This window comes from Crocuta crocuta, unplaced genomic scaffold, assembly GCF_008692635.1.
Source record: "Crocuta crocuta isolate KB4526 unplaced genomic scaffold, BGI_CrCroc_1.0 scaffold528, whole genome shotgun sequence".
NCBI lineage: Eukaryota > Metazoa > Chordata > Mammalia > Carnivora > Hyaenidae > Crocuta > Crocuta crocuta.
Window position 1 is genome coordinate 121,663 of NW_027530010.1, and position 14,353 is coordinate 136,015.

Consider the following 14,353-nt stretch of genomic DNA (forward strand, 5'->3'; position numbering starts at 1 on the left):
GCAATCTGCCCCTACTTATCAGTGAAACGCTAAGCCCTGGTGAGAAGCCCTGTCTAAGAGGGCAGGGTCTGGTACTCAGTGATCTTTATCGCAGTAAAACCCCTCAATTGCTACATGGAGGGCTGTGATATTGTGGTATTTTTGTTTTGTTTTGTTTTTTGAGAAATAGAGCAATGGAAGGTCTTTTATTCATCATGTGAACAAAAATACAGAATATATCTACTAATTAATTTTCCCCTAAAGAGAATATGCTTTGTATTTAGAGAAACAAAAGATTAGTTGTCAGGAGTTGCTTTTGGAGAAAGATCAATCAGCACCTTATCAATCGTCGGATACTGATACCAGGGACCATCACCTCTCTCAAGCATTAACCTTTGTGTTTCTATCTCCTGTAAGCATAAATCGGCCTTTTCAGCTTCAATTTGAGGGATAGCCATTGGCTTTTCTTTTTCGTAATTCTTTTCAAGGTCATCAAAGAGAGTTCTGGAAATCCATCTTGATATAGTATGCTTGAAGTATTCCCAGTATTCTGTGATATAGCCTTCTGGAATTTCTGCTAACTTGGCTTCACCAATGAATATATTCACCAGAGTTATGCCAATTGCTACTAGAATCCCAGTCAACAAAATGTAGAATTTCATTAAACTCAAAAAATGCCTGTCATAGGATCCAGAAGGTTTGATGATAAACAGTCTTTTCCCACGATCTCTACTGTGTCGCACAGTAACAACAGTCTTCCGAAAGCCGCAATTGAAGAAGCCGGCACCAACTGAAGAGCACCAAGCCGGCAGCCTCGAGAGAGAGAGTAGCCTTGAGAGAGCAGCCACTGCGGTGACTGAAGCTCGCTGCAATAAACTCACAGCCACCATGGCTACTACAGGCAATTTCACATCGTGGTTTATAATCAGAAACGTATATATTTGGTCTTCCTCGTGGTTCATGACACAGAGCTCCTAAAACTCTTGAATGTCCTAAGTATAAGAGTCATTGAAGTATCTTGACATTCATAATAAACCCTTTCAGCCACAACAAGATTTATATTAATTAGGTGACTTATGGAAAGCCCTTAAAGATGGGAGCTGGTTGCCGAGGAAAATCATCTGACTGGAAAGCTGGAACTTTTAGCCCCACACCCACCAACCTCCAGGGAGGGGAGACGGGCTGAAGGTTGAACTGATTGCCAATAGCTAGTGATTTAACGAATCATGCCTATGTGATAAAGCCTCCATAAAAACCCAAAAGGACGGGGCTCAGGGAGCTTCTGGGTTGGTGAGCACAGGGAGATTCAGGGAGAGTGATGCCCCCAGAGGGACATGGAAGCTCTGTGCTCCTTCTCATGAACCTCGTCCAATACATCTCTTCCATATAGCTTTCTCTTATAATAAATGATGATCTATTAAGTGACCTGCTTCTCTGAACTCTACATGCTACTCAGGCAAACTAATTGAACCCAAAGAGGGGATTGTGGGAAACTTCAATCTATAGCCAGTTGGTCAGAAGCACAGATGACAGCCTGGACTTTCAACTAGTCTAAAGTTGGGGGAAGGGACTGTCTTGTGGGACTGATTCCTTAATCTGTGGGGTCTGACCTTGTCTCCAGGAAAGTAGTGTCAGAATTGAGTTGAGTTGTAGGACATCCAGCTGGTGTACAAGAATTGCATGGTGGCATGAAAAAGCACACATCACAAAGGCCATGTTGGGATGGTCAGTTTCCCCAGAAAGAACCCTCCAACCTTCAGGCTGAGGGGAACAGTCTGGTTGCTAATGTTCTTGAAGGGCAGTGGAGGAAGGGTCCAAGACTATCTTGCATTCTGTGTATAGACTTTTACCTAATTCCCCATTTCCACGGCTTCATCCCTGTCCTAACCTCTGTTTGGGGGTGCTCATTTAGAGTCTGATGGGAGGTTCCTGGGTGGCTCAGTCGGTTAAGTGTCCGACTTCCGCCCAGGTCATGATCCCACATTTCGTGGGTTCGAATCCTGCATCGGGCTCTGTGCCGACAGCTTGGAGCCTGGAGCCTGCTTTGGATTCTGTGTCTCCCTCTCTGTGCCCTTTCCTTGCTTGTGCTCTGTCTCTCTGTCTCCCAAAAATAAGTAAACATTAAAAACAATTTTTTAAAAAAGAGTCTGCTGGGACAGGGGAGTAAAGTCATCTGTCTTCAGAGGTAGAAGAGGATTGGACTCCACCTGCCTTCTCTTCATCAGTGAAGACACAGTGCTTTCCCTCATCTCAGCACAGTGTAGTGTCTGCACCAAAGTCAGGTTCTAGGTTCAAATCCTGTTCTGCCATTCATAAGACGTTTCACTTTGGACACATTGCTAACCTCAGTAAGGTGTAAAATGGAAGTGAAAATAGTATCTAGCTTATAGCACTATTCTGAAGATAATATAGCACAATGAATATTGAATGTTTGGAGGAGCAACTGACACATAGCAAACCTTCGATAAATATTAGATCTTTTTCTAGATATTTCTCTTCCCCAGCCTCTTTTTTTTTTTTTTTAATGTTTATTTCTGAGAGAGAGAGACAGCGTGAGCAGGGGAGGGTCAGAGAGAGAGGGAGACACAGAATCTGAAGCACCTTCCCCAGCCTCTGTAAATGCTCTCGCTCATCCCCTCTTCCCCTTTCCAATCCCATTTTTCATTCCTCAGTCAGAGTGAACTTTTTACAACATAAATCTAACCAGTCAAGTCCATCCTGATTTATTTGGAACTGAGGGGTTTCCTGGACACAGGACTTTTAATTGCTAAAGCCTGAATGTCCCTGGCAAACCAGGATGAGTTGATCACCCAAGTCACTCCCTTACCAAAGAAGATGTACAGTCTTCCCACTTCTCTTTGAGTAAAGTACAAACTCCCTGCAGCTCAGAGTCCCGGGTGCCCTGGCCCCTGCCCTGCAGGCTGTCTGCTCCGGGCCCCTCAGGCTCCTCCACGGCAGACCACTGTAGAGCTGCCCCCATGCTCTTCCATCTGCCCAGAACTCTTTCACCCTTTGTCCTATCTGGCTACATTGTGCTCTAGGTACCTGTCAGGAAGAACTTCCCTGAACCGTCAGATAAGGCCACATGCCCTGTAGCAGGGATTCCTCAGGAGAATGTGTCTATAAGAAAATCATCTCTGCAGGGCCTGCCCCTCAGTAAGATCAAAGTGGTTCTCCGCTGAACCAACCAAGTCATCCAAAGTAAACAGTCCTTCATTATCTGCTGACACTTGCTGGTGACTAACCAGCAGCCAACTGAGATCAAGATTCTGCCTGTGACACCAGATTTAAAAGGAGCTGCTGGGGGAACTGGAGTCCAAGGAACAACTCTGCCTCCTCCTCCATCTGCACCAGGTAAGAGGGCTCCAGAGAAACCACTACCAGCCTTAGCATTTCTTAAAATCCTCCTCATCTCGGGAATTAGGAACCTTATCCTCCACACCCCTGCTCTCAGCCCAGGATTTGGGCTGCACCTGTCTTGCCATAGGCACTTGGAAAGCGTTCCTGTGACAGATTAGTCTTGGATGTTGGCATCCATGAAGAACAAGTCTTGTAATTTTACTGCCCAAATTTGCCTTGGCACAATCTGCCACGGTGCCAATCTCAGTCCCTTCTTCCCTCTACCTTCTACCTCCCACCCAGGCCTTGCTCAAGCCACTCCAGAACCCAGCAATACTTTCCCTCATCCCAAATTCTGCCCCTCTGGACGCTCTACCCCTGGGGCTCAGTTTCCTCACTCAGACTGGGGGCTCCCACCTGTGACCTTCTCTCCAGATCCTGGTTCTCACCTCTAGCCACAAAACGCAGAAGAAAGGACAGCTGTGCCTTTGTCCTGGCTCCTCAGAGATTAAAGGCTGGGAAGGCAGGGAGTAGGGGATTCCATTACACCCACCAAGGCAGGAAATGAGCAGGGGCAGCTTCAAGTGGCGCTGAGCTAGCATGTCAGAGAAGTTTGCCTCTGCCTTCTGATCAGGGCTTTGACCTGAGCTCCAACTCTCAGGCTCTAGTGGGAGCGACAGTGGCCACGATCTTTGTGAGCTCTGTTGCGGGGTCCAGAACCTGGTGCCCATCACAGCAAATCTTGTCCAAGGCCACCCACCTGGTTTTATGCACAGTACCTCTCAAGGCAGCACAAGGGAGAGAAACAGCATTATTTACTCAAGCTTGCTACATGTTCTGCGTATTGTGAAATGGTCCTGGACATAAAGAGACAAGATACCTACGATCTTCCACACTAAGGTCCACTCCCTTTGGGGCTTTGTCTCTGTCACCCAGCCAAGAACTGAGATGGGTGTGATCACCCAACCAGCAAATACTGGCAAATTACTCGGTGCCACAGGTCTAATCCGATTAGTGCTGACGCTTCCCACCTCTCCACCTCACCAGCTTGGCTGCATTTGCACGTACCTACAATCAAAGGAGTCACAAATCTGACCACAGTGACAGCTATAGATTTTCTCAAAGGACTCAACCTAGAGATGTAACGAAAGCACCATGTATAAATCTTTCCAGCTCCCCCCCATCTCCCAGTCCCTCCCTGCCCCCTTGTCCTTCACCACATCATCCTTCCTGGCCAAAAGTAGCCACTCAGATTTCTATCCCTCCAGCCACAGCCAGGCCACACTGGACAGCAGAGACACCCAGCAACTACATGACCTGCCTCTCGCACTCTGCAGACACCAGGGCAGCACCCTGCAAGGTTTGGGTCTACTTAAAAGACAGTTGTATTCCTAAATACTAGCAACAGTTGGTAAAGTTAATAATGCCATTTGCTATAGAATGAAAACTTTTAATATCTAGGAGTCAACCTAATAAAAATGCATCAATTCTAAAATGTGTTTTGAAGAAGATAAACAAGATCGTGGACTTCCCTACCAGACAAAAGACTTATTATAAGGCAGTGATTATTAAGATACTGAAGTAATGACACAAAGATTGAGAAACAAAACAGAAATCCCACAAACGGAGCCACACATAAATGGACACGTGATCTGCAAGAGAGCGGGACATTGGGCCGGACACAGAAAATCAGCGGGACGTGGCAGCATGGTCAGTACATGGCCCTGGAATAATTAGTTGTCCACGTGGAGAAAAAAAGTAGAACCAGATTCCACTCTACATTACATAATACACAAAATGTGAGTTCCAGAAGTTTGCATACTGCTCAGACTCGGTGCTACAAGCCTGTGCCCTGCCTCCCACAACTCTGCCCCTCAGCTCCGCAATGCTGGTGGACCTCAGCAAGGGGCCAGGCCTCTTAACCTGCAGGAAGTGGACGAGTGGCCACAGCATCCACTGCAGGCCAAATACACCGGGGCAGGAGTCAACGAGCTGGGCAAAGTGCTGACACCCACCCAGGTTAAGAACTGGCCCACCATCACTGCATGGGATGGCATGCATGGCATGGATCCAGGTAAACTCTACACCTGGCTCATGACATATCCAGACACTCCCGGCAGGAAGGACTGCAGGGGCGCCTGGGGGGCTCAGTCGGTTGAGCGTCCAACTTCGGCTCAGATCATGATCTCACGGTTTGTGGGTTCGAGACCCGCGTTGGGCTCTGTGCTGACAGCTCAGAGCCTGGAACCTGTTTCAGATTCTGTGTTTCCCTCTCTCTCTGATCCTCTCCTGTTCACTCTCTCTCTCTCTCTCTCTCAGAAATAAATAAAACATTAAAAAAATGTTTTTAAAGGAAGGACTGCAAATACAGGGAACGGCACCATTTTCTGGTGGTCAGCATGAAGGGTGATGACATCACCAGTGGGACAGTCTCTCCCGTTATGTCGCTCTGGGCCTCCCAAGCGCACAGGCCTTCACAGCTGGTCTGGCTAGTTTACAAGCAGAATGGGCCACTGAAGTGTGACAAGCCCATTCTCAGCAACTGATCTAGAGACCACTGTGCCACATTCGAAGCGTCACCTTTCCACAAAAAGTATGAGCTCAGACCCCCACTGGCCCACATGTGTTACCAGACTGAATGGGAGGGCTGTATGCCCAAACTCTATGAGCAGCTGTCTGGGAAGAAGGGACTGCTAAGAGATGAAAACCAGCGCAGAGGTCTGGAGCAGTGTTCCCAGGTTCTGGGATGCACCTAGACTTTTCTGCTTCCCCATTTCCATTCCCCCAGGGGAGGCCTGAGCAATCAGACAGTGGTTTCAGATGACTTTTCCTTCTGCCTAACTTTTATAATTCTAGAAAGTCACACCCCAGTTTATGTTTTGATCAAATGTGAATTTCATTTTGGGGAATATTTTGGTACTAGAATGTGGTCCCCAAAGTGTTAATGTAAGAATAGAAACCCAGAATTTAAAAGAAAAAATTCAGGCAGAAAGATCAGATCTACAGTATTAGAGCAGAGCATCAAAGAATCTCTTAAGGAAGTTTACCGAGAGAGAGAGAGAGAGAGAGAGAGAGAGAGAGAGAGAGAGGGAGAGAGATGCATTGTGTCTGCCTCTGTGAGCCTAGGTCCAGGATTATGCGTGATGGCACTTCTGGGTTGTGTTTTCATGGCCGTGTCTCTCACCAAGACAGCCAGAGAGGCTGGTGTGTCCACTAACCCCCCAACCTAGTACATCTCAGGCTGGTTACTGGGGGGTCAGTGCCCCACTCTGGCTCCTTTAAAAAGCAGTACTGAAAAAAGCAAGGGGGAGAGTTGCTTTGCGGTTAAGGCACAATGGACTGTAGGCCTGAGTGACATTGTCAGGAATCCCGTCTGTTGCCTGTAGAACTGGCCACTCTGTGTCTGTGTAAGAAAAGCTGACCTGGAGCTGTGGAATCTGATATTAATTCCGCTGTTAATTTTGATTATAGCTGAATATAAATAAAAACATTGTGTAGATGACAATGAAATAAAATAAAAGAAATTCCAGCTGGGTTAACAACATAAATATATAGAAGAAAACTTTAAAGCTTTTAGAAGAAAACATAGGAAAAGATCTTTACAACATCAGGGTAGTGAAGATTTTCTTAAGCAAAGAGAATGAGACATAAGCCAGAAAACATAAGCCAGAAAAGACTTGACTACATTTAAATTTAAAAGTTATGTTCATCAAAAGACATCATTAGAAAACACATAACCCATAGACTAGGAGAAAATATTTGTTACACATGTAATTGGCAAAGGTATAGTATCCAAAATATAGAAAGAACTCTGATAAATTAACACGAAAAGACAACAACGCAAATGAAAATGTCTAAAGGGTAAGAACAAGCAGTTGACAAAAGAGGAATGATGGAAAAGCAAGTGTTGAGTAATCACTGAGATGCAGGGTCAGGAAAAATACTAATCTGACGATTAGGACTTTGAGCAACAGAAACTGTTGGTGGGAATATAAATTCACATAATCTCTGTGGAGGAAAATTCAGCAATACCACATATAGTCAGAAATGCACATTCCCTATTGAAATTTATGGGATTCCTGTTTGTAACAGCAAAAAAAGAAAATGGTCTATCTGGTAGGAGATAGGAATAAACAGGAGAGTTCCATGAGAATAGATAAATAAATTGCACGGAACTCACAAGGTGAAATAAAACACACAATACAGTGAAAATACCTAGCATGATGCATATCAACATGGCTCTCACAAAGATAATGCTAAACAGACATAAAGCAAGTTTCAGAAGTATAAAATTTGAAACAAACAAAACTAAACTAAATACGCAAAGGGAACAATACACATCAAATTCAAGATGTCCATTTCTCTGAGTGTAGTGGAGGGCAGTGGGAGTCAAGAGGATTCAACTTTATTTGTAATGGTTTATACGGTTATTTTAATTGTGGTAAAACACATATAACATTTGCCATTTTTAAGGGTACAATTCAGTGGTAGTAAGTGCATTTATACTGTTGTGTAACCATCACCACCATTCATCTCCAGAACTCTTTTCATCTTGCAAAACTGAAACTCTGTCCCCACTAAACACTCGCTACTCCCCCCAACCCCCAGGCCCTGGTGTCTGCCATCTACCTTCTGTCTCTATGAGTTTGACAACTCTAGGGACCTCATAAATGGAATCACACAGTGTCTGTCTTTGTGTGACTGGCTTATGTCACTTAACATGATGTCCTGAAGGTTCATCAGTGTGGTAGCATGGATGACAAGATTTCCTTCCTTCTTAAGGCTGAACAATCTCCCACTGTATGCATGTATCACATCTTGTTTATTCTTTCTTCTGTTGATGAACACTTGAGTTGCTTCCACTTCTTGTCCTTTGCAAATAATGCCACTCTGAACATAAATATCTCTTTGAGACTCTGCTTTTAATTATTTTCAATATATACCCAGAAATAGATTGCTGGATCATATGATAATTCTCTGTTTAATTTGTTGAAGAACCACCACACTATTTTCCACAGCACCTGCACCATTTTATGTTCCCACCAACAGTGCATGAAGGTTCCAATTCTCCTCTTCCTCATCAACGTTTTATTTCTTCTGGTTATACATTATATATAGTTATATATTGCAATCCTAAAGGGTATAAAGTGATAATGTCATTTTTACTTGCATTTCCCTAAAACTTAGTGACATGGAACATCTTTTCATGTGCTCCTTGACCATTTATATATTTTCCTTGGAGAAATGTCTATTCTAGTCCTTTGCCCACTTAAACAAATTTTTTTAACATTTATTCATTTTTGAGAGAGAGTGCGAGTTGGGGAGAGAGAGACACAGAATCTGAAGCAGGCTCCAGGCTCTGAGCTGTCAACACAGAGCCCAATGCAGGGCTCGAACCCACACGAGTGGTGAGACCATGACCTGAGCTGACATTGGACCCTCAACTGACTGAGCCACCCAGGCTCCCCTTTGCCCATTTTTAAATCAGATTGTTTGTTTTTTGTTATTGCTGAGTTGTAGGAGTTCTTTCTGTATTCTGGATATTAACCCCTTAAGAGATGTGATTTGCAAATGTTGTTTTCTCCCATTTCATGGGTTGCCTTTTCACTCTCTTGATTGTGTCCTTTGATGCACAGAAGTTTTATTTTGATGGAGTCCAATTTACCTATTTTTCTTTTGTTGCTGAGCTTTGAGGGTCATATCCAAGAAATTATTGCCTAATCCAATGTCACAAAACTTTCCCCCTGTGTTGTCTTATAAGAGTTTTAAAGCGTTAGCGCTTACATCTTCGATAATGGTTTACAGTTTAGGCTGGTGGATAATTGGCCATGCATTGTGTTATTTGATATATTGTTACAGCGCGGCATGTGAACATATGCAGGTCTTCTTCTGCTCCACCTGCATTTCTAAGACCAATATGAGATGAGGTCTGGCCAAGCTTTCCTTGCCATGGTCTCTGTTCTGCTACCTAGTAATCACCTTCTGTATATCTTACTAAAGCTGTAGCCATCTTCTCTGTCTCTGAGATAAGAGCAAATAGCAAGCAAAAATCATCTCAAGAATGGGGGTCTTTACCCCATCCAAGTGCTACTCACCCAGAACACCAACAACACTGAGCTGGAAGCCCTCCCAAATTACTAGGAGTAAAAGAGACAACGAGACATGTGCAGACTGACATTCCCCTCCAGCACCCTCCTCTCTTGAATCTCCTGTACTATTCCTGGCCCTAGAGTCACCAGGAAAGAATAAATCCAGACAGAGTTGGGCCTCCTCATGCAACAGCTTGAATATAGTATGGAAATTATTAGAAACTTCTCAAAAGCTCACACACCCTGGAGGGAAGCCCATAAGTGTCAGTGTCTTTACTGTATTAAAATCACATGTCCTGGGGCACCAGGGTGCCTCAGTCAGTAGAGCATCTGGCTCTTGATTTTGACTCAGATCATGACCCCAGAGTCATGGGAAGGAGCTTCATGCTGAGCATGGAGCCTGCTTGAGATTCTCTCTCTCTCTCTCTCTCTCTCTCCCCCCCTCTGCCTCTCTCTCCTGCTTGTGCTCTCTCTCTCTCTCTCTTTCTCTAAAATAAAAAATAAAAGAGTGCCTGGGTGGCTCAGTCGGTTAAGCGTCCGACTTCGGCTTAGGTCATGATCTCACAGTTTGTAGGTTCGAGCCCCGCATCCGGCTCTGTGCTGACTGCCAGCTCAGAGCCTGGAGGCTGTTTCAGATTCTGTGTCTCCCTCTCTCTCTCACCCTCCCCTGCTCACACTGTCTCTCTCTCTCCAAAATAAATAAAACATTAAAAACATTAAAAATTAAAAATAAGTCACATGTCCCAAATGCCAGGCTTACTAGCAAGGTCTCTGTGTGATGGAAAGACACGGGAGACTCTCTCCCTGTGCTGAAGGCACAGCACAGCTGAGAAGGCTGGTGTGTGGAACCCCCATGGCAAATGGCACCAGCCTTGGGAGCCAAACAAACACAGGCTTGAATTCTGGTCCCTTTGCCTCCTAGCTATGTGGCCAAGTTACTTCTCTGAGTCTGGCATCCTCACCTGCAAAGTGGGAATAATAAAATGGACTTCACACCAGGTGCCTGTCCGGCTCGGTCAGTGGACTACATGACTCTTGGTCTCAGGGATGTGGGTTTAAGCCTTACACTGAGTATAGAGATTGCTTTAAAACAAAATATTTTTTTTAAAATAAATAATAAAATGGACTTCACAGAGTTGTTAAGGATTAAATAAATAAGACAACACTTACAAAGCGGTTAGCATGAAAAAGGGGAGGGGCGCCCGGGTGGCTCAGTCGGTTAAGCGTCAGGTCACGATCTCGCGGTTTGTGGGTTTGAGCCCCACCTCAGGCTCTGTGCTGACAGGGCAGACTGGAGCTGCTTCAGGTTCTGTGTCTCCCTCTCTCTCTGTCCCTTCCTCACTCACTCTCTGTCCCTCTCTCTTTGTCTCTCAAAAGTGAATAAACATTAAAAAAAAAAAGTGGTTAGCAGGGTGCCTGGCACAGAGAGAGTCCTCCACGGGGGGTCTGGTGTGCGCTGGAGGTGGTAGTAGCAGCAACGGTGGAAAGATGTGATGCCATCAGACCTGCATTCAATTCCATCCACATATCGTCAGGATTGAGAGAGAGAACGTGGGGGAGTTAAAATAGCCCTACAGACTTGGCCCAGGTGTGAAGCACCCCCAGAGGTGGAAATCACAACTTTCCAGGCCATTTGGCTCGCGTGCTGGGTCATCTCACAGTACTGAGGATGACGTTCGTGAAACCAAACGTCTGTCATACAACTTGGCACCTCAGCCCAAACTGAATGCCTTCTCTGGGGCTTATCTGAGCAACCAGCCACGCTTCCCACCAGCTGAAGAGCATGGCCGTGGTAGCCGACAGTGTCCAGTGGCATAGCACCCCAGAGGGTTTTCAAAGACAGGAAGAGTTCATGCTTAGCCTTCCATGTACTTTGTGCCAGGCACTTTTCTAAGGGCTTTACAAATGGACTCATGTGATCCTCACAACAAATTTAAGAGGTGGGAAACACTCCCACTTCACAGATGTGGAAACTGAGGCACGATGGACTTATGTAATTTGCCCAGGATCACACGGGTAGTAAATGGCAGAGGCTGGATTTAAATTTAGGTGGTCTAGTCCTACGGTCCATGCCCTTGATTGCTGGACTCTTCTGTTTTAAATATGCTTATTTTTATGTCGTATGCCAGCAATTTTGTAAGCATAAGCATAATTTCGTATGACTCTACAGTAGCAGAGGCAGGGGTGGAGGACAGAGTATAAATCATAATCAGAGAGTTCAAGAGTATGAAGGGGACATTCAACCACTAAAGTGAAACCACAGACCTGAAGACTCTAAAATTGAACCTCGAACGCATTGAAGTTCTACCTTGATCCTAAAAGTCGGGTTGTCCTTTTCCTTCTAGGCCCAGAGGTGGGGAGAATGGGCAGGCCCCTAACAGCACCGCTGAAAGAGGAGCTGACAGTGCCCTCCCCCGCGAGCACTCCTGCTGCGTCTCAGCCGGGAGAAGCCAGCAAACACCGAGCCTTTGCGGGAACTCTGGAGAAATGTAGGCTCCCTCCCCCTGGGGAAATGCCCTCCTTCCTGGGGATCAACGCCTGACATCTGTCCTGTGGACTTCACAGACTACAAGACCATGTCTGACCCAGTTCGTTCTTGAGAAGAGTCAGGGTGGTGGCTCCTTCTGGGTCTCAGCCAGGCCCTCAGTCTAATGTTAATCCCTCTCAGTGGCTGAGATGTGACCCATCCTGTTTTGGCTTTTTACAGCTGCTGCTGCTGCTGTCAACCTTGCACTTGGCAAAAATTAGCAAATATGCAGGTGGAGGTAAATGGCTAAAATCTCTGAACTGACAACTCAGCAAGAAAATGGGAGGTGTGCTTGGGTGGCTCAGTCGGTTAAGCATCCGGTCTCTTGATTTCAGCTGGGGTCATGACCTTGGGTTCCTCTCCGGCTCTGCGCTAACATCATGGAGCCTGCTTGGAATCCTCCCTCTCTGCCCCTTCCCCATGGCTCTCTCCCTCTCTGCCCATTCCCCATGCTCTCACTCTCTCTCGTGAAATAAATAAACTTAAAAGGGGGGATGGGGAGTTAACACTCACAGTGCCAGCCAGGTGCCAGGCAAGGCTTTAATCCTCTAAATAACCCAATGCCCAGCTCCGGGTGAGGAAACCAAGCGCTGAAAGAGGTTAATCTCTCTGAAGTCACACAGCTAACAGAGGCTGAGCTGTGGTTTCAACTGTGGTCTGTCCCCCCGCACCCTCCCCCCTCGGCCATGGACAGTGCTGCTGGTTTACAGATGGTGAAACTGAGGCTGGAAAAATAAGTGGCTTGCCCAAGGCCACACTGCTGGTGAGGGACAGAACCAAGTCCTAGCTCAGAGCTCCTAAACCCTAACCCAGGCACCCATGCTTTCCTTGGGGGCATGGGGTACTTCCTACTCCCGAGAGAGACAACACCTATGCAATTTGCTGACCACTTAGTTGGCAAGCCAAGGAGTTTGCTGACACACAAGCTGAGAAGACTCCTCACTGCTCTTGGGGTGCCTGGTCCCAGAGTCTGGAGGTTGGGCTCGGGGGGAAAAGTCCATGCGTACCCCCAAGCATGTTTAGAGAGCTGCGTCTCCGGCCTGGGGTGAGTTACCTCCCCTCCGTGCAACTCTGTGCTCAGCCACACCGGCACAGTGTTCTGGTGCAGAGTGAGGCAAGGTCCCCACTCACACTCGCTGGCCCCACGAGGGTCCTGGCAACTCCCAAGGTGGCAAAATGGGCCATTTTGCTGCCTCAGCTCTCACCCTAACCTTTCCAGTCTGTTCTTTGAACCCCTCCCAGGTCTTTCCCCTGCCGAGCAAACCTGATTCCACCCTCCCATCTAGCATGACCCCAAACTCCCCCCAGTTAGGGCCCCTGACTTCCAGCCTCGCCTATTGGAGCACCAGTCCCAGTTGGAAAGATGAAGGCTCCCCCAGGGCAGGGCTGCTTCTTCCCCATCAGAGGGGCAGCTGTCATCTGCCGCATCTGCACCGCTGTTCTCCTACTGCTCAGGACAAGACTTTCAGATCTGGAAATGCGTTCTGCTCCTCGTTCTTCGTTCCCACCTACACCCCAGGGATTTCCCCATAGAGGAGGGGAGTATACTGCCAAAGATACAATTCAAGCCTCTGCCCCTTGGGCTCAAGGTGAGTCATTGTGGTTGAAGCTGGCAGGAAGAAAAACAAAGACTTAGGTGGCTTTGATCTCAGATTTAGGAAATTCCCAACGTGAAGGGGGGGCACCCCTCACACAATGCAGGACCCCCCATTATGCATTGAACCTGTGTGTTGTGTTGAGCTCCCCACCTCGTCCTCCTGCAAGCCAGAGGACTTGGTCTTCTGGCTTCTCCGCAGCAATTCCCTTGCCCCTTCACCCTCTGCAGCACCCACTGGACCCTTCTTGTTGGCAGACCGCCCTCCCATGAGGAAGGCTGAAAATGCCAAGACATTTCAAGGCTTCTAGAACCAGAATCTGGTTCTGGCCAGTGGTATGAAAGAGAAGTCTTCCAAAGGATTTTCAAGAAAGACATTCTGCCTTTGTAAGAAAAAAAAATTGCAGGTGCACCTGGATGGCTCAGTCGGTTAAGCATCCAACTTCAGCTCAGGTCATGATCTCACGGTTTGTGGGTTCGAGCCCCACCTTGGGCTCTGTGCTGACAGCTCAGAGCCTGGAGCCTGTTTTCAGATTCTGTGTCTCCTCTCTCTGACCCTCCCCCTGCTCATGCTGTCTCTCTCTTTCTCTCAGAAATAAATAAAACATTAAAAAAGAAAAAATTGCAGGAGAAAATGATGTGGGAAATGAAGGCAAAAGAAAAAATTAAATTTCCTTGCTATGGACACCCCACTGACAAGTCCTTGAAACGCAATGACCTTCAGCTGCCTCGATGATGAATGACATTTTGCTCAGGGAAAAAGGCAATCTTAGCTTAACATCCCAACCTCCAGGATCCTGTAAGTCTACTTTAACATACAAAAAT

The 14,353-nt window shown here is 46.5% G+C and overlaps 2 pseudogenes; one reads left to right on the forward strand and one right to left on the reverse strand.

The window, feature by feature from the left end:
* Nucleotides 1-275: 275 nt before the first annotated feature.
* LOC144231529 (NADH dehydrogenase [ubiquinone] 1 beta subcomplex subunit 5, mitochondrial pseudogene) lies at nucleotides 276-869 on the reverse strand (annotated as a pseudogene).
* A 2,195-nt stretch (nucleotides 870-3,064) lies between these two features.
* Nucleotides 3,065-14,353, forward strand: part of LOC144231543 (phosphatidylethanolamine-binding protein 1-like) — a 47,061-nt pseudogene continuing 35,772 nt past the window's right edge.